General features: G+C 39.5%; 1 pseudogene; it reads left to right on the top strand.

The window, feature by feature from the left end:
• Positions 1-3,235: 3,235 nt before the first annotated feature.
• Positions 3,236-5,164, top strand: LOC131316979 (probable leucine-rich repeat receptor-like protein kinase At1g35710; annotated as a pseudogene).
• The last annotated feature ends 14,008 nt before the right edge of the window (positions 5,165-19,172 follow it).

Here is a 19,172-nt window from a genome sequence, read left to right on the forward strand (position 1 = left end):
TCGACAATGGGTATATCGAGCAAAAAGAAAGAGAAAGAGGAAAACCCAAGCTCCGTGAAATAACACAAGAGCAAGAGGAATCCCAGAAAAGAGAAAATCCAACGAATAATTGGATAAACAAAACAAAAATCCGGATAAGCCTATAAGTGACAAAACACCCAAGATTCAAAACTCCTCAAAACATCTCCCAAAACTCCAAACCCGCGACAGCTGCATCATGACCACATCTGACCCAAAATAGAAGCTCAACCCAAACAAATACTCCAGCATCTATCAGAACCGGCAGCAAACAAAAACTCATTGGCCAAAAAATAACAAAACCATGCCTCTCAAAGCATCAACCAACGGAGAGCATAGATAACAACATATCCACAACATAAGCACGCAGCAATACCAGGACCATGGCAAAGTGAGGAAAGGATTCACGCCAAAAACATCCACCTAAATGTATCCTGAAACCATGGTACCACCCAAACCTCGCCTAGAGCCTCAGAAATCTCAAGACCGGGCTTTTAAAAGTAATTGAATAATTTTGGGCTTGCTTTTCGATCTTCTTTCTTCCCAGAGGCTTCCACAGGAAGAAAAGTGACCATTAGCAACCATAGTACATTACTAAAAACAATTTCTAGTTGACGGAAAGCTCCCACCATAGTCCATGTTTATCGGCTGCACATAAGCCAATAATGCCAGTTGATTTTTTTTTTTTTTGCTTGGCAAAAGAAACGATTTTATTAGCTCGAAAGGGGTACATCGAGGGAAAGAAAAAACAAGAGTGAGACAATAGTTACTCACAACACGACAAAGAAATAAAACAAAGGAAGAGCATCCAACCGAAGGTTGGATGACACAACATCACGAACCCAAAACTTAAAGCTTCAACTTACGGATTCCACCTAGAAAGCTCCTAAAATCCTCCACCGAATAAACCTTAATGTCATACTTTGCTTTCATCCACATAGCCATCCTTGTCTTAACTAAATCCCCAACCTCACTCGCGGACCTTAAAATATTGTTGAAAATGAGGTCATTCCTCGCAAGCCATATAGACCACAAAGTAGCAAAGAACGTCACCTCCCAAATATGCCTCTCCAAATTTCGGAAACCATTGCTAAACCACCAATTTACTAAACCACCAGTTGATGTTTGTACAGAATTTCCAGACAACTACGGAATTACCACGAATTGGAAGTTACATGTCGTAGATATTAGTACCGGTTGGATGGACTGGACACATGGCTTGGAAAATAAAACAGAAGCTGGAATCTTGGCTCATCCGGATAGATTTGATGAGATGCAACTGGATGGATTTGAGTCATTTGCAACCATTTGCCTCCCATTTTGCCTTCGGCCAGTGTCAATCACTCCTAGCTCACGTCCATCACTTCCAACTTCTTCCATTTAGCTGAGCTCGAAAATCATCACAACGGGACGGATTTGAGTCCTTAATTTGCAAACTAAGGGCCTGTTTGGATGCAGGTAAAAAATTTGGGGTAAAAACTATGAAGGGGAGATAAGATAGTAGGGGGTATTAATTTTGATGGTTTATGGAGGAGGGATAAAATTTGACTTTGTTTGGATGGTTTATAGAGTTGGGGAATAAGAAGCGGCAGATGATGGAAAAAGCCGTCAAATGATTATTTTGTCCATATGCAATGTTAAATTTATTATGTATTAAAATAAGTATATAATAAATTCAAAAAAAAAATATTACCCACCGGCCACCACTGCCTACATTTACTATGTACTATTACCCAACCTTTCTTTTTTATTTTATTATGCTTCTCTTCTTCCCCATGAAACCGAAGGGTTTCAGAGACTCCGGCAACAGCACTCCGGCAACGGCAATAACAGGTACCTCTGCTCTCCTCTCCTCTCCTTCTCTCTCTCTCTCCCTCTCCCTCCCCCCTCCCTCTCTGTCCAGTCATCTCTCTCTCTCTCTCTCTCTCTCTCTCTCTCTCTCTCTCTGTTTTTCAAAAAAATTGAAAAAATAGGGTTAGTTGCAGAGATGGAGGGGAGGGGGATAAGGAAGGGCATAATCGTCCATATACCACCATCCACAGCCGGATAATTTTTGGGCAGGCTGGGGGGTGCCCAAAAGTTATCCCCCTCAACCCCTCCACAGCCGGATAAATTTTGAGGGGGGAAAAATAATCCGGGAGCAATTTTGGGCTTCCAAACGGTGGATATGGGACTTATCCCCCTTTATCAGGGGTGAAAAGAAATCCGGGAGGCTATATCCCCCGTCCAAGCAGGCCCTAAAGAGAGAAGTTTAGACTCAACATCGATCTGTATGGATTAGGGGATTCCAGATTCAATTTTTTGTGTAGTGGCGGATTTCATTGTTTGTAGCTAGGTTTGTTTTTTGAGTTTTTTCTTATCTCTGAGTTGCCTAGTCCTCATTTGGGCTCTTCTGTGCCTAGTTTTGTAGCTTACATTTTTTTTGTTTTGCCGGTTCAACAAAAGAAGAAGACAGAAATCTAATATTTTGCATTATGCATAGCGATCAGTGTTTGGATATTTATAGTAGTTTTAATGGCTTTTTGAAGTTTGGATAAGTTAAAGATTCTACATCTTATTAGATATTCTTCTTCATTTTAGACTAAGCGTGTTTCTTTTGCCTATGTACGTAATTTTTTACTAAAATTCTTTCATGTTAAGTTTTTAAGATTTTGATAATAATTTTTTACATTTTAGATTTCTTTTGTTGAGACGAATAAATAATCCAAAAAACAATCGACACGTGAAATTGACAAAAGAGATTTTTTTTGGAATAAAGACAAAAAAAAATAATAAAAATCATGAGTCATTTTTTTTTTGCTGATTTCTCGTAAGAGCCCTTAAAATCACGTTCTGATCACATTGAGTGGCTCGGATCATCGAAATTCAATCGGAAAAGACAAAGTCCACAACTTGCTGAATAAGAGCGCCCTTAGTAGAAAGGCCCTCTGTGTGTGTGTGTATATATATATATATATATATATATATATATATATATATATATATATATATATATATGCCAATATAGCTATTAAAGGCAATTGAATAATTTTGGGAACAGAAGGTGAGCATTAGCCACCATGGTCAAGTCTATGCGCGTCCGGATTAAATTAATCTCCCCGTCCAGATTAAAGGTGACAAATCATTTTCCTATAAATACTCCTCAGAATTTAATGCTTTCATCCTTCCATCCAACAACTGATACTACTCCTAGCTAGCTTGTCGTAAGAAACCAGCCATGGCATCCTTACCCAAAAGGGTTATTCCCAATTTCCAAAGAGTTCATTCCATATTCATGTTTGTCTTTGTTATCAATATCCTTCCATTGGTCTCCTGTTCTGATTCTGCTATTGCTCGGGCTTCGCCTGCGACTCAAACAGTTGCAAAAGGAAGTGAAGCAGTCGTTCTCTTGACGTGGAAAGCTAGCCTTGACAATCAAAGCCAATCACTCCTTTCATCATGGAACGAAAGTGGTCATTGCACTTGGGTTGGGATTGGCTGCAACGAGGCCACTAAAGTAACCAATTTAAACCTCAAGGGTTTTGGTTTGAGAGGTAGGCTTTCTAGTCTTAACTTCTCTTTGTTCCCTCATCTAGTTAAACTTGATCTGTTGAACAACTTCATATATGGGACCATTCCCCCACAGATTGGCAGCCTTCCGAGACTCACCTTTCTTGACATGTCCGTCAATCATCTTTCAGGAACAATTCCTTCAGAAATAGGATTGCTCAGCTCTCTCAGTTCTCTCTCTCTGAGTTTTAACAACCTCACCGGTTCCATACCTCTAGGTATAGGAAATTTGGATAACTTAACCGACTTATACCTTTCTCACAACAATCTCACGGGATCAATCCCTGCTTCAATACAGAACTTGAGAAACCTCACAACGTTGTACCTTTTCGAGAACTCTCTCTCTGGATCTATCCCTCAAGAAGTAGGAATGCTAAGATCTCTCACTGATCTTGAATTGTCAACGAATAATCTCGCGAGATCAATCCCCGCTTCAATAGGGAACTTGAGAAACCTCACAACGTTGTACCTTTTCGAGAACTCTCTCTCTGGATCTATCCCTTAAGAAGTTGGAATGCTAAGATCCCTCACTAATCTTGCATTGTACAAGAATTATCTCACGGGAACAATCCCTGCTTCAATAGAGAACTTGAGAAACCTCAGTACTTTGCACCTTTTTGAGAATTCTCTTTCTGGATCTATCCCTCAAGAAGTAGGAATGCTAAGATCTCTCGCTAATCTTTCATTATACATGAATCATCTCACGGGAACAATTCCCGCTTCAATAGGGAACTTGAGAAACCTCACAGTCTTGTACCTTCACGAGAACTCTCTCTTTGGATCTATCTCTCAAGAAATAGGAATGCTAAGATCCCTCACTATTCTTGCATTGTACAAGAATTATCTCACGGGAACAATTCCTGCTTCAATAGGGAACTTGAGAAATCTCGCAATGTTGTACCTTTACGAGAACTCTCTCTCTCTGAATCTATCCCTCAAGAAGTAGGAATGCTAAGATCCCTCACTAATCTTGCATTGTACAAGAATTATCTCACTGGAACAATCCCTACTTCAATAGGGAACTTGACAAATCTTGCAATGTTATACCTTCATGAGAACTCTCTCTAGATCTATCCCTCAAGAAGTAGGAATGCTGCGATCCCTCACTAATCTTGCATTGTACAAGAATTATCTCACGGGAACAATCCCCGCTTCAATACGGAACTTGAGAAACCTCAGTACATTGTACCTTTGCAAGAATTCTCTCTCTGGATCTATCCCTCAAGAAGTAGGAATGCTAAGATCTCTAATTATGCTTAGCTTGTCATGTAATAATCTCACAGGGTCGATCCACGCTTCAATTTGGGACTTGCCAAACCTCACCAGATTGATGCTTCGCAGGAACTCTCTCTTTGGATCTATTAACTAGTGAGATACTACCAGAGGTTGGGAACTTGAAAAGCTTAGTGACATTAAACCTCTCCCACAACTTGTTTTCCAGTTCAATCCCCTCCTCTTTCAATGGGATGACAAGTTTAACGTTAGTTGACATATCTTACAATCACTCGGAGGGTCCTCTGCCTAGCACAAAAGCATTTGAAGATTCTCCATTTCAAGCATACCGAAATAATGATGGAGGTGTGGCAATAAAACTAGTTTGATGCAATGCTCATGATAAGCCCTAAATAGTGTAAATAATGGGGCTTATCTATCCCATTTTTCTACTCTTGCAAGCGTTTTTTACTTGTTTCTATTTGATTTTGCGCGCAAGTTGTGTTTTTGTTGAAAAGTAGGTAATCGGAGCGAAAAGGACGTTTCCAAGGCTCCCAATAATCCCCGAAGGAATCCGAAAGCATTCGAGTACGTGTGGCTCATTAGGAATCGCTCCCTAAGTCTCAAACGAAGTGATCAAAGCATGAAAGGAAGGTTCGGGGCTCTCAAAGACCGGAAGAAAGAAGAAAACAACCAAAATCAGCCAGAGAAACACTGGGTATTAATACCCCCAACACTGGGTATCAATACCAGGAAGCATGCTGTCCAGAGAGGACGGAGGTATCGATACCTCTTTTAGGGGTATCAATTCCCGGTGTCTGCGCGCGAACTTTTTAATGGCATTTTTGTAATTATTTTGTAAAGGGGGTATATATACCAACTTAAGCCCGATTTCAAGGCATTCAATACCTGCATTTTCTCTCTCTACCTCCATTAAAGCTTTTGCTCCCACCTCTCTCCTCATTCATGTTTTGAGGAAGGATTTTAGGTACAATCTGTTCGGTTTCGAAGCATTTCGCCTTCATTAAAGTTGTAAAGAATCTTCTCCTCTTCGAGGATCTTGTGTTTATTTCGCATTTAATCCATGTTTAGTATTTTCCTTATCTTTACCCTTGCTCATTACATGTCTCCTTTCATTATGTGTGAGTAGTGTAGCAAGGCTAGGTTGTGGGATGGTTAGCATCCCGTAGCCATGGGTATTTCTTGTTCTTCTTTTGTAAATCTTCATTTCCTAGCTTAAGCATGCACTAGGGTTCATTTTATGTATCAAAACTTAGAGGTGTTAATCTTTTTGATCAAATGTAGGCAAGGGTTACACTTCTTGTCACATTTGATGCTTGGAGCTATGTCCCTCCATGTGTTTGTTTAAATGTCTCAAAAGAACCTTAGACATGCTTAGCACCCTTGTAAAAAGAGAAGAATAAGATTACCTTTGTGTTATGGGTGTTGATTATCCCTAAACCTAGCCTTTAGTTTAAACCTCCAGTTAAAAAGCCGTAGTTAGGTTAAGTAGCCATTCACCTAAATTTCTCAGTTGGCCGTCTCAACGCCAAAGTTTGGTTGGCAGTCCTAACGCCAAAATTCTCTACGCAAGCTAATCTCTGAACCAAGTTATGGATGCGCTCCCTGTGGATTCGACCCCGGACTTCCGGGTATTATTATGCTTTCAACCGACCTAGCCCTACGCTTGGGGTATTCTTATTGCAACACACTTTAAGGTCGCAAGCAGCTCACTGTAGCAGAGCGATGGAGAAAAAGAAAGAAATCATAACAAAGTTGTGCTTCAGGTTGTAGTTCCTATGTTGGGAATTTTATTTCTTATTGTTGCTATGATTTTCCTGGTTCATCGCAATAGAATGAGGGACAATGAAATCGAGCCAAATAAAGCAACTAATGGAGATTTGTTTGAGATTTGGAGCTTCAATGGAAAGATGGTGCATGAAAACATCATCCGAGCGATAGAGGATTTCAATGACAAGCATTGCATTGGACTAGGTGGATATAGCATTGTTTATAGAGCTGAGCTTCCAAGTGGTTAGGTTGTTGCTATAAAGAAGTTTCATGGTCTCAAGATGGAGAGTTGACTAATCTATGAAGTTTTATGAGTGAGATTCGTGCATTGACAGAGATACGACATCGGCATATGATAAGGCTTTTGGGTTATTGTTCACATCCATGACACTCAATTTTGGTTTATGAGTTCTTGGAAGGGGGGAGCTTGGATAAGAAACTAAGCTGTGAGGAAGAAGCACTAAGGTTGGATTGGGGTAAGAGGATGAATGTTGTTAAAGCTTTGGCAGATGATTTGTCATATATGCACCATGGCTATTCACCTATGGTAATTCATTGCGATATATCAAGCAAGAATGTTCTGCTAGACTTGGAAGACGTCGCTCATCTCTCCGATTTCAGAATTGCTAGACTTCTAAACCTGCACTCATCAAATTGGACTTCTTTTGCAGGCACCTTGGGATATGCGGCTCCAGGTATTTGCACAGTTCATCTTAGCTACCAATATTAGTGTCGTGGTTTTCTTTTGAACATGCTAATTCCTAGCTAAGCCACCTTTACAATCTCTTAGTAGTTTTTTTCCCTGTTTTTTGTACCACTTTTTTTTGCACAGAACTTTCTTATACCATGGAGGTGAATGAGAAGTTAGACGTTTCCAACTTTGGAGTTTTAACACTCGAAAGTTGTAATGGGGAGGCTTCCAGGGGATCTCATCTCTTGTCTTTCTTCATCAACTCTGGATTCCTCGCCACCATCTTTTTATGGTATTTTGGTGAAGGATGTATTGGATAAATGGCTCCCACTGCCAAGGAATCAATCGGAGGAAGCAGTGGTTCTTGCTGTCAAGCTAGCACTTGCATGCTTGCTCCCCAACCCACGATGCCGACCAACAATGCAACAAGTTTCTACGGCTTTATCGAAAGAGAAGTCACGCCTACAGAGCCCAAGTATTCATTAGGACAACTACTTGATGACAATTGTCCAAATGCCCAAGTATTCATGTTGTCCCAGATCGATTCAACTAATTTGTTGGTTCAAAAAAAAAAAAAAAAACGACAGAATTTTAATATTTTGCATTATACATAGCGATTAGTGTTTGGATATTTACAGTAGTTTTAAAGGTTTTTCGAAGTTTGGATAAGTTAAGGATTCTGCATCTTATTATATATTCATCTTCATTTTAGACTAAGCTTGTTTCTTTTGCCTACGTACGCAATTTTTTACTAAAATTCTTTCGTGTTAAGTTTTTAAGATTTTGACTATAATTTTTTACATTTTAGATTTCTCTTGTTGAGATGAATAAATAATTCAGAAAACAATCGACGTGAAATTGACAAAGGACATTTTTTTGGAATAAAGACAAAAAAATTAAAATAATCATGTGGAATATTAAGCCAAAACGGGAACATAAAAAACTTACAAGAAGAAAATCACTTAACCTCACTAACTACAATTAACACTATTGACATTCGCCGATGTGGGCACACGCTGCAGAAAAATTCTTATTTTTTGTATAAAATCGGGTGCGCCCTTTTTGGAAAGCGCGACGAAACGCTTCGATTCAGAGTCGCCACTCGGGTTTTGCGGTATGCACCCAAAGAACCGAACTTGAAACGCTTGCTACGTTGTTTGATTTTGAAAAGGCATAGACTGGTCCGTTGTCACCTTCGATATCTAAGGTTCGGGAGCCAGTTTACAAGAAGGGAAGGGTTTTATGGCACCCCTCTCGCCCAATCCGAAGATCAGTCTTTACTCGGGCATTTTGTAAAACATTTGCGTTTTTCTCTCATTAATCATTTTTTTAGCCGATTAGGGTGGGGGAACAGTTAAAGGGGATTAAGACTGTAACAAGTTGCATTTATATGACAAAATGGCATGGATGATTGATTGGAGCAATGAATATAGATTGAGAACAAGCACCTATGAGTGTTTTAGACAAACTGGGCACACTGATCCGAAATGACACACGCAGGAGAAAACCTGTATGCATCGGCTAGGCCACTGCATACAGAGATGACCTGCGTACTCCACTACAGGACTGGCGTGCGCTGGTAGATCTAAACTCACGGCTCTTACTCTCAACCCTCTGGGCTCTAAAAAGGACCAATGCATACCCAAGACAAACAACGCAATTTATACAACCAGATTCATACAAATATAGACAACATAAGCCAGGGTTTGACAAAATAAATGAATCTAAGGAAACAAAATAGACAAAACACCCCATAAATAGTGCGGGGAAGTAAACAGAAGCCAGGGTTTGACTACCATGCAAGGGCCAGCCATTGGACCTTAGAATAACTACCATACGCCGGTCACAAGGGACCGTACGTGAATCACTTCATTGATCCAGTGCTTGACTTTGCATTATCTGGGTTCTGGAACATGACCAGAAGGATCCCAAAGGCCTTCTAAGACAGAAATAATATCAAGAAAGTAAAACTAGCAACTTTAACTATGGAAAGCAGTAAACTGGTTATTAGGCATGCTCACAATGATGAATAGACAAGAAATACTGCATAAAATAAAGATCTAGACTCCAGTTCACAACTGAAGTACGCCAGTTCCGAAGGGCTCCGAACTGGAGTACGCCAGTTCCTGACAGATTCCAGACAGATCAAGTTAAAAATTGTACGTACTGCCACGAATCGGCATACGCGTGCTTATGACCTGCGCACGCCGATGCTAGTCAGAAACATTTTTTTTGAAACCTTGCTAGCTTTAGGGCCAGGACTGGTATTGATTACCAGCTTTGACCCTCCCAGCCCCCCCCCCCCCCCCCCCCCCCTCAGGGATCAGAACAGAAAGCGGTAAAAAGATGTATACCTTTGGTTTTTGGGTTTGAAAAAGTGCTTGAGCTTTGAATGGATGGATTGTTTGGATGATGCTTGGAGGGTGGTTGTATAGATGGATGAGAATAGGAGGTGTATTGCTTACTCTCAAGAGAAAGGCTAGCATTGGTCCAGTTTGGGCTTGGTCAACAGTCAAAGTTGACCGATGACTGACACGTGGCAGAGGACAAGCGCACGCAAGTTGAGTACCAGCGTATGCAAGTTAGATTTTGCTGAGGCTTTTTAGTTCTGGTTTAGAGAGTTTGAAAGGAATCTGAAAGGGTTTTGGAATGCTCAAAGCTCAAACATACTAACATTTCCGGGGTGTTATTGATCCATTTCATCATCGGGGAATCAAATACCGTAAGTAAACTAATTTGGAAAGTCCAAAATAGGGTGTCTACAGTAGCCCCCCTTTGACGGCACTTGGAGCACCATTGTCTTGGTACAAGTAACGTCAAAGGTTTCTAGACACCCCTCTAGGCTATCTAGAACAAAGCATTCTAGCAAAATAGACTTTAAACTTAAGGAACCTGATTGATGGATTGAATTGAACGGGCAAGCCGTCACTGATTGATTTGATGACGGGATAGACCGCCGCGTTGTTGATTGAATGGACGAGACAGGCCGCCACTTTGGGAATAATTAGCTGCAGACGAATCATTACTGCTTGGGGACCTGATGAGCACCCAATATTGTAGATATTTGGTGCAACTAGTTCCGTTTTATGTTATTTTATCTTGCTTTTATTTAGTCTTTATAGCAATATTGCACGTAAGGTGTGTTTTTAGTGTTTTGACGCCATGGATGGCCCAAGTGCTTCCAAGTACCCGAAGACCTTGTCGGCCCCTTAAAATCTGTCTAAGTATGAAAAAATGACTTTCTGAAAAAGTATCGATTTTTGAGATAAAAAATGGCGGTAATTGATTCTTGAATTTTTCTAAGAGTAACTAAAAAATTGCAAGGTTTTATTTGAAGAGCAAGGCCATGTTTTGAGCCATTTCCTCATGTGAAAAATGTGCAGTTTTCAGTTTTGTACTAAAAGTGAGGGGTTGACATTTTAATTTAATTGGAATCTTGAAATTCTGGTAATGCCATTGTTTCCAAATGAGGGGTACTTTCTTATTTTCATTAAATAAATTAAAGTAAAGAAAAGGTAAAAGAAAGGTTTAAAATGTAGTATTTACTTAAGTTTAGAGAATGAAAATAAGATGCTGAGGAGCTGTGAAGCTGCTGGGAGCTGTCTGTTGAAGCTGAGGCCAAGATGCAGGGATAACAATGGAGTATCGACACGGGTCTTGGAGTATCGATACCTCATTGAAACAGAGAGTTTTGGGAGCTTCACCGTATCGATACGGCTTATGGAGTATCGATACGGTTTCCAGCGTATCGATACGGTCCTTCTACTGGAAAACTTGGATTGTAGAGGAAGACTGCTCGGTATCGATACGCTTATGGAGTATCGATACGAGAGGCTTTCCGACAGCTTTTTGACAGATTTCAACTTTCCATTAGTAGGTACCTTTTGGGATATTTTGCGTGGAGAGAGAAGGTCTCTTGTATAAATACTCCTCTCTCTCTCTCACTTGTAAAGAGTGAGGTAGTTAGTTTAGGTTAGTATTTCTCCATTAATGTCTTCCAAGCTTTCTTAGTTAAATCTTTTAAGAACACTTGTAAGTCTTTCTCATTTGTTAATTTTTCGTTTATTAAAGTTGTTTGTACGGATTAGATTCTTACTAATATCAAGTTTATTTTCGTTTTTATCGGTTAATCATGTTTTCATTTCCTAGTATAATTTCTAGCCTTTTCAATATGTGTGAGTAGTTTCTTGGCTAAGTCTTGGGCTACTCTTTCCTAAATACTTAGGGTGTTATTTGGTTCTCGAACCCTCGGGCTTAAAATCATGATTTTCGGAATTTTATTAACCTAGCCATTTTGGTCTAAGCGAGATGTGTTAACTTCTTGATATGAAGTTTAGTCAAGCGGTCTTGGCAAGCAGCATACCGAGGGCTCGTGGCCTCCTACGTGTTAGATACATTAGCAAAAAATAGGTTGGTTTAGTTCCGTTTAATCACATCTTTTGATAAACGTAGTCGTTAAAGTTAAATCTTCCGAGCGTGAGCACGCGGTCGTGTCTCTTGCTTGAGTTATTTTGAGAACCGGTAGCGGTCTTTGTTAGGGGAAGGATGATCCCTAGACTTACCTCTTTTAGTTCATAAAGTTCATTTCTAGTCTTTTTCGCTATCTTTTCTACCGTTTAAAGGAAAACCAAGTTGGCCGTCTTGAACGCCAAAACCACCATATAAACCCTACAATCTGATTAAGCTATATTCGATTCTTTGTGGGTACGATCCCGGACTTTTCGGTTATTATGCTATCGACGACCTAGCTCTACGCTTGGGGTTTTCAACCTTATATTTGAAGTCAAGGTTTGGAGCTGGGCAGGACCAAACTTTCTTCGGCACACAAAGAACTCCAACAATCACTGGTAGGCCGTGTCAGGGGGGTTAAATTCCATCTGTTGGGAATCAGAGTCAATCTCCTTATCAAGGACCATCCGAGACAGAGCAATAGGACTGCTGGAAGATGCACTAATAATTTAGACTGATGTGGACCAGAGCTGGCGGGCAGTTGTTGCAGATTGACCAGACGATATTCTGACTCGCGCTGTGGATTAAATGTTTTGATTTGTCATTGACGGATTAAATAGACAATCCTGGATGGGCGAACCATCACTGAATGCTGAGGCGGACTCTCCTGGGGAATAATTAATTGAAAGCAACTCAGAGTCACTTGCTTGAACTGAAATTGGACTGGCAAACCGTCGTTGATTTGACAATAGACATGCAAACCATCGTTGATTTGACCGTGGACGGGTGAACTATCGTTGAGTTGAAAGTGGACGGGCGAACTGTCGTTGAGTTGAAAGTGGACGGGCAAATCGTCGTTGAGTTGAAATTGGATGGGCGAACTGTCGTCGAGTTGAAAGTGGACGGGCGAACCGTCGTTGAGTTGAAATTGGACGGGGGAACCGTTGAGTTGAAAGTGGACGGGCGAACCGCCGTTGAGTTGAAAGTGGACGGGCGAACCGTCGTTGAGTTGAAATTGGACAGGCGAACCGTCGTTGAGTTGAAAGTGGACGGGCAAACCGTCGTTGAGTTGAAATTGGACAGGCAAACCGTCATTGAGGGGATCAAGCTATCCTTGGCACACATAATTTCCAACAAACACGGGTAGGTTGTGTCAGGTAGGTTAAATTCCATCTATTGGGAATCAGAACCAATCTCCTTATCAAAGACCATCCAAGACAGAGCAATAAGGCTGCTAGAAGATGTGCTTGAAGCTAGACTGAAGTAGAGGTTTTGTTCGGGGTAGGCCGAGGCGGACTCTCCTGGGAAACAATTAGTTGCGGACGGACAGACCGTGGGACAATATTCTGATGATGGATTGAAAAGGGCGACATGGCTGATCGCCGTTGATGGATTGAAATGGACGACATGGCTGATCGTTGTTGAAAGATTGAAACAGACGACATGGCTGATTGTCGTTGAAAGATTGAAATGGACGACATGGCTGATCGTCGTTGATTGAATTGAAACGGACGACATGGCTGATCGTCGTTGATTGAATTGAAACGGAAGACATGGCTGATCGTTGTTGAAAGATTGAAACGGACGACATAGTTGATCGTCATTGGTTGAATTGAAACGGACGACATAGCTGATCGTCGATGAAAGGTTGAAACGGACGACATGGCTGATCATCGTTGATGGAATTGAAACGGACGACATGGCTGATCGTCGTTGGTTGAATTGAAACGGACGACATGGCTAATCGTAGTTGAAGGGTTGAAATGGATGACATGACTGATCGTCGTTGATTGAATTGGTTAGAAGGATGGGTAAATCATTGTTGATTGAATTGATTTGAAGGACGGGTAGACCGTCATTGATTTAAAGGACGACATGGTTGATCATCGTTGATTGATTGACACGGATGACATGGCTGATCGTCGTTGAATGATTGACAGGATGACATGGCTGATCGTCGTTGAAGGATTGAGAAGGACGATATGGATGATATGGCCGATCGTCGTTGAGTTGGACAAGACCGACGGATCATGGTTCAGGATGAATGTGCCGTTCAGGGGATTACACAGGACCAGTTGTCATTAATGGAAACGGGCTGCTCTGAACTGTATTCTGATCACCAAAGTGTGCTCTAGTTGCCAATGGAGTAGGACAGAGAGGCTATATGCTTGACATTTGTCATGGAGAAATGGACAAGGAGAACGGCATGCGGCACCCCCCTTTTACAATTGCACTATCATAGAGCGGCAGCTTCGGTTCTAGTTCCAGTATACCCTAGGTATGGATCCCAAAATCTTGTTTACTTGTTGCTTCCGATATTGGATAGGCGTGCTTTGGCACTTGATAGACCTTTCCTGCTTTCAACATTTGATATACAATATGCAATGATATACATACTAAATTGAATGTACAAATTGAAAATGCAAGGATAGACTAGGGCGATTTCTAGAGGATGATAACCTAGAATGACCACAACAACAAGAGTTACGCAAAGCAATACTGCCACCTTAGCCCCAGCTCAGAGATACGAGAGCACTAGATAACCAGCGGCTGGAGGAGTGCAGTTGAAAGAGAGGCCCGTAGAAAGGATGGCTCGCACCAAAGAGTTTTCAGAGGTTCAGAGAGAGAATTCTGAGAGATTGAGAGAGAAAGAGAGACTGTCAGAGACCGTCAACGAAAGCCTCCTTAGAAGAGGAGGATGGGAGAGGAGCCCCAGGTACTTCAAGGAGATTAAGAGTGACGACAACGACAAGAACGAGGCCGAGTTCTACCACTGAGGACTACCATTGAGCCTCTTTACTTTACTGTCCTTTGCCTCTGAGATGTGCTCTTAGATAGATAGACATTGAGCGGGCCGGCATGCCCCAGTTGACATTTAAGAGTGGCATTAGGTCGGCGTGCCCCTTTTCTTCGATGCTTGGGTGGATAAGCCCCATAGATAAGCTTTGCTTGGCCTTGAGCCGACATGCCCTCACTGCTCACAAGATCCCAGTGCTTACAGACCACAGATGGTAGGGTAGCAATGTAAATTGCACTTTCTAGTTTATTTGACTCTATATAAATACTCCTCCACGCGATGAAAATTTAATGCTTTCATCCTTCTAAGCAACACATGCATACTTATGGGTATTTTATTAAGTACTAGTGCATGCCCGTGCCTGAAGGCACGGGTCGAATTTGGTATTCAACAAATTATTCAGTTTTGTCCCTCTAACCTTTTGAAGGCCAAGACCCCATTTGCAAAATTCGAACTACACAACAACCCGTGCATACACAAATAAACATAATCTAAAGCATGACGCCACATCAACACGAAATCTTATACAGTGCATGCAATATATCAACTCTTACCCGACAAATCCAACTACGCAAAAAGTAATAACCCAAGCATTTATAGAACGCTACATCTATTTCCGGAATAAAGTATTGTTTTGCACCCCATTTCCACCCAAGACTGAATGAACCCACGTGTAAAGGCGTGAAAAAATGTAACAGCGAGTTTGCAACTATTCCGAACTTCTCAATTTCACATTTGCTAGAAGTCTTTTCGGAGCTACCGTGTAGTAACCATGAATTTCCCGTGATGAAAACAAACTTCAGTAATCAAACACCATGTGCAAGCATGGAGCTATAATAACATTAATTGAGCTAGTATAACAAATAGAAATGGAAGGTGTGTTTATAGAGCTCCATTTAACTCAATGTGGGAGATCAAATAGAATCCCGCATCATCACAAAGTTCAATTGTTTATCACCCCATCAATAATATTAGTTCGAGGGTGGTGGCCTCAGAAACAAAAAGATCCATGTGAAGAAGTACACATTGATCATATAAATAGAAGACAAAAAGATCCATGTGGAGATAAAAAATAAAATAAAAAATGTATAAATTCAAATGTATACCAAATGTATGTATTTTCATTAACCCAAATAACTCAACCATAACAATTAATCAAGGGAGCATGGTACCACCACCCTTTTAGCATTCACCCAACAACTAATGAAACAAAGAGGAGTAAGAATAAAACGATCAGACCTACTGATATATAAAAATCATTTTCATCTTCATTCCCAATGAAAGCTTCCAGGAGGACACCCAGAGCATTTTTTTAGAGCTTCACTTCAACCCCATTCTTTGAAAGCCTTGCAAGCTAGCCTTGTGCATGCATGTACCAAAAAGTAAACATAAATGTACTAATCCATTTTGGCTAATTAATTGCACGTGCCTTATCAAAATAGGCCAACCTCAATATAGGGGAACCATCATATGTATGTACTTGTCCAATCCAACAAATTCAACCTCATTGCTCCCTAGTCCTCCTTGACAATCAGTTTCATAAAGGTAAAAAAAAAAAAAACTATTTATACCTGGCAATGACCAAGTAGATCTTTTGGTGCTTTGAGAGGTTCTTGAGCAATTGATAAAAATCTAAAGAAGCTTCATGAGCTACCATTCAAAACCATAAAACTATGGTAAAACAATTCCGACCAGGCTAAAATTTGTTTAAATATCCAATAATATGTAGTTGCCAACTCTTACAACAATTAATAGTAGATGATAAAAACAAAAAGAATACTACAAACTTCGAGTTAGAACACAAATGGCAATGGCATTAAAACTAAGTCAGAAATAAACTCAAACTATTACTCGTCGGTAGTCTCTAATCTGCCGGGTCCATCAAATTGTACACATCAAACCAAACAAATAGGATTTTTGCTACTAATAATCCAAAGCAAACAAAACTGAATCAAACTCTCTTAGGAATACCCTACCTGTCTATCAAGAGTACTCAGTTGTGAGGCGTATCAAAAAAAATGAGAAAAGAGCAATCTTCATCAACATCAAAAGCATGTACTACAATATGTTTGATGAACCAAATAATCAATGAGTACTTTTTAAGTTTTTTCCATGATACAAAGTGTTGCCTACTTCACATATATCCCAAAACTATTTCCAAAGTAAAAAGAATGTTCTATTATTGAGATAAGATCCTACCAATTATGGGCGAAAAATGCATATCGAATAGAAAATTAAAGCAATTTCACTCATCTAATTAATCCAGTGGCGGAGCCAGGATTAGGACCTGGGGGGGCCAGCTTACTTTTTTTTCCTTGGCCCAATGAAACCAGAGCTTCTTTACATTCTCACTTGATGAAACCTCCTCTACGATAAGGAAAAAAAAGTTACAGAAAACATAGAGAAAGGGAAGATGATGACCTTGAAACATGGTAAACCCATAAGTTACATTCTAATGGAATATCATGTACCTTGATTTATTGGTAAACCCATAAGTTAAATGACCTGCATTAAGGAAAAAATAAAATGTTAGGAATTGAAATAATCCATACCCTGAACTTAGTGGACTACAGTTTCTAAGATTTACCTCTGACCCTTTCACAGCATCAATCTATAGCCACGAACCATTCATCGATTGAAAGGATGGGGAGAAATGTTGGAAACAAAAGGGATAGGAGGAGGATAAGTAATATGGAGAGGAAGAGATACGTCGATAAAAAGGGAACAAAATTAATACTTACAAATTAAACTTCAAAAAATATAAAAATTGTCTAAGAATCGGAATATTGGTAATACTTACAACACCGTCACTCCTACGAATTGGAGTATTTGCAGAAAAATTCACTTGAAAATTTCGTATTATATGCCATTACTCCTATGAATTTGCAAAAAGAAAATAAAAAGAAAATTATTAGTAACTCTATAAACAAAGAAAAAACCATAGAAAGTGTAAACAACTTAATGCATAAAAGAGATCTTTTGATTTTTGGAGATTTGTTAGTCAAGAGTTCTCTTTATAAGCTCTTCCAATTTTTTTTCAAGCTCTTCCAATTTTTTTTCAAGGTAATAAAGTAATCACGGAAACAAAGGATTCCTTTTCGGTAATAAAGTAATCACTATAATAAGCTCTTCCTAATTACCAAAAATCACGGAATCCTAATCACGGATTGCTAAGGGAAATCACCGAATCGTAATCACCAAAAATCACGGAATGCTTTCCTTTTCAGTTTGGAAATCCTGCAAGTCATGGGGATTAAAATGTGGAATGTAAAATCATCATTATCAAAATTTGTTTATGTAGGAAAAAAAGATTTATGGAGGGAATTTACGTGGTTCCCACACGGTCATGAATTGTATTATAGATAGTCATATCAAAATTTTCTTATTATGTACTCTTTTTATAATATAGATGCCCAAATCATGGAATCCATTATGGCATTTCTTTGGTCAATAAAATTTAAATTAAAACTTACTCATATTTAGGAAGTCATAAAATTTAAAGGGAAATGATTTTGTCACTCTCTTTTATGTTAATGCCACTTTCCTGCAACACTTGTAGGGGAGTGGCATTAACAAAAAAGAGAGTGGCAAAATCAGCAGTCAATTTAAATTATACTTGCATGTACAATAAGTGCTGAATTTAAGTTTCGAAAAAGAAAACAAAATTGAATCAAAAGGAAGGAAGCAATAGGTCAACATATAATTAAGAAGTTTAGAAAACATTAGGAAATATTTATTCGATCCGACGGCTACAAAGTTAATAGGAAGTATGATTGAACGATTGTAGAGGGTGCTCTATTTGTATGAATAGACATTTTGGTAGAAAACCGTTCTGTTTTATACTATAGATATTTCATGGTGTATTCTATGAAGCATTTTGCAGATTTCATGGTGTATTTGTTTTGTGGTGTATTCTGTTTCATGGTGAATTTCGTCGGGGTGTATTTTGTTTCATGGTGTATTTCGTTGTGGTGTATTCTATCAAGCATATTTTATGAAGTATTTCGTCATTCATAAGAATTTTTTACAAGTCTCTATTTATCATTTGAAATTCTGTTAGGTATGTATATATTCAAATCCTATTGTTTTAGCCTTTTAGGCATGGATATAATCAAATCTCATCATTTACATAACTACAATTAAATAACGGGGCGGTTCCGAGGACACCCAAAAAAACACTTAAAAAAACACCTCATAGTTTTCGATCAAATTTTGATAATCAAAGCCACTCAATATGATCAGAACGTAATTTTAAGAGTACCCGCGAGAAATCAACAAAAAAAATAACCGGGAAGGGCTTGATCCAAACAGTTTCGAACATTTTTTTATTGAACGGTTCAAATAAAAACTATTCAAATCAAGCCTTTTCCGGTCATTTTTTTTGCTAATTTCTCGCAAGCACCCTTAAAATTACATTCTGCACACATTGAACAATTCGGATCATAAAAATTCGATTGGGAACTATGAGATTAAGATTTTGGGTGTTTTTTTTTGGTGGTTTTTTGAGTGTCCCTTGAACCGCCCCGATTAAATAAAATCCCAAAACACACCCCACCTAATTAGGAAACAATAAACCTCCCATGAATTTAGGAAACAGTAAATGTGAATATATCTATGTTGATATAGATATCACAATAAAAGGGTAAGGGCATCAACACAAGATTT

The sequence above is a fragment of the Rhododendron vialii genome, chromosome 2a (assembly GCF_030253575.1).
Source record: "Rhododendron vialii isolate Sample 1 chromosome 2a, ASM3025357v1".
Taxonomy (NCBI): Eukaryota; Viridiplantae; Streptophyta; class Magnoliopsida; order Ericales; family Ericaceae; genus Rhododendron; species Rhododendron vialii.